Consider the following 2500-nt stretch of genomic DNA (forward strand, 5'->3'; position numbering starts at 1 on the left):
CACACACTCACACACACACACACTCTCATACACACACTCACACACACACGCACACACACACTCACACACACGCACACACACACTCACACACATGCACACACACTCACACACACGCAGGTGCAACTCACCCACACACAGACACACACACGCAGGTGCAACTCACACACACACACACACACCCCTCCCCCGACACACACACACACACACTCACACACACTCTCATACACACTCAGGTGCAACTCACCCACACACAGACACACACACGCAGGTGCAACTCACACACACACACACACACACCCCTCCCCCGACACACACACATACACACACACACTCACACACACACACACACACACACTCTCATACACACTCAGGTGCAACTTACCCACACACAGACACACACACGCAGGTGCAACTCACACACACACACCCCTCCCCCGACACACACACACACACTCAAACACACACACCCCCCCCTCCCCCACACACACTCAAACACACACTCACCCCCTCCCCCCACATACACACTCACACACCCCCCTCCCCACACACACACACACACACTCAAACACACACACCCCCCCCTCCCCCACACACACTCAAACACACACTCACCCCCTCCCCCCACATACACACTCACACACCCCCCTCCCCACACACACACACACACACACAGGCACACACTCACACGCACTCAAACACACACTCACACACATAGCCTCAGTGCTGTAGTAAATAGCAGCTCCTTGTGGAAATAAGAGCAGAGGGGAGGATCGATACATGGCCATGGGCGACAGAGTCTCTGCACTCCTCACTTTTCTCTTGTTCCCGGCTCCCTCCATCCCTCTCCCTCTCTCTCTCCCTCCATCCCTCTCTCCATCTCTCCCTTCCTCCATCCCTCTCCATCCTTCTCTCCCCCCTCTCTCTCTCCCCCTCTCTCCCTCGCTCTCTCTCTCTCTCTCTCTGTCCCTGGTGCTTCATGTATTAGTGAGGATCCAGATGGAGTGACTCTCGGGGAAAGCGCTCACTCTCTCCTTCCCTCTTCATCTTCCTCTTTTGCTCTCCACTCCTTTTCATTCTTCCCCCCTCATCCATCCATCCTCCCCTCTCTCTCTTTCACATTTAATTAACCTTTATTTATTCAGGGTAGGTTGACTTTTGCAGCAACGTTCTGTTAATGCCCACCCAAGCAGCCTAATCTCCTAGTACACTACAAGTATCCTCATCCTCTCTGTGGGTCCTTCAAGTGCCCCTCCTTTCTTCACCACCCTGTTACTCCCCCCCACCCCCCGTACATGATGCCAACACCCCCCCCCCCCAAACTTCCGACTCTGACAGAGACCTCCCCCCGAACTCTTATTAAAGATGTAGTCTCTCTCCCTCTCTCTCTCTCTCTCCCTCTCTCTCTCTCTCTCTCTCTCTCCCTCTCTCTATATATACACACATCTGTAATTCATCATCAGCTGGTGCAGCTCAGCTTTAAACATTCATGGGTGCACTGCACACCACCTGGGAGCCAGGCTACTTCAGACTGGCCCAAACACACACACACACACACACACACACACACAGGTGCAACTCACCCACACACAGACACACACACGCAGGTGCAACTCACACACACACAGACACACACACGCAGGTACAACTCACACACACGCGTGACACACACACACGCACACAGGTGCAACACACACACAGACACACATGCATGGGACACACACACACACACACACACACACACACAGTCTTCAGTCCATTAAAGTGTGCATTAATGTTAGGTGCATGCTCCCTCCATCCCATGCTAACATTTGGTGTAAAGGATTCTGGGCTATCAGGCATGAGGTACACATGAGGTCTCTTGAGGGAGAATTCATATTATTTCTGTTGGAATTCCAAGATGTGCAGTTCTCATGCATTGCCACAGGTATACACACAAACACATATGAATACATACACACACACACACACAACATATGAATACATACGTTCACACACAGATATACACACGCACACACACACACACATATATGAATACACACAGATACACACACACACACACACTCTTACACACATATATGAATACACACACACACACACTGATATACATACACACTTACACACACATATATGAATACACACAGATACACACACACACACACACTTACACGCACATATATGAATACACACACTGATATACATACACACACACACACACTTACACACACATATATGAATACACACAGATAAACACACACACACACGCACTTACACACACACACTTACACACACACACACACACACTTAAAAACACATATATGAATACACACACACACACTGATATACACACACACACACACACTTACACACACATATATGAATACACACACGCACACAGATACACACACACACACACTGATATACACACACATCCACACACATCCCCCTCAGGCTGCCCAAACGCTCCCCTGCTATGGCACCACCCGTCTGCCCCGCTGGCCAG

General features: G+C 50.2%; 1 protein-coding gene across 2 annotated transcripts in view; it reads left to right on the top strand.

Moving 5' to 3' along the window:
* nrn1la (neuritin 1-like a) overlaps positions 1-2500 on the top strand; it is a 34821-nt gene that overhangs the window by 31170 nt on the left and 1151 nt on the right. The gene's annotated exons all lie outside the window — the stretch shown is intronic.

This window comes from Conger conger, chromosome 6 (assembly GCF_963514075.1).
Source record: "Conger conger chromosome 6, fConCon1.1, whole genome shotgun sequence".
In the NCBI taxonomy this organism is placed as follows: domain Eukaryota; kingdom Metazoa; phylum Chordata; class Actinopteri; order Anguilliformes; family Congridae; genus Conger; species Conger conger.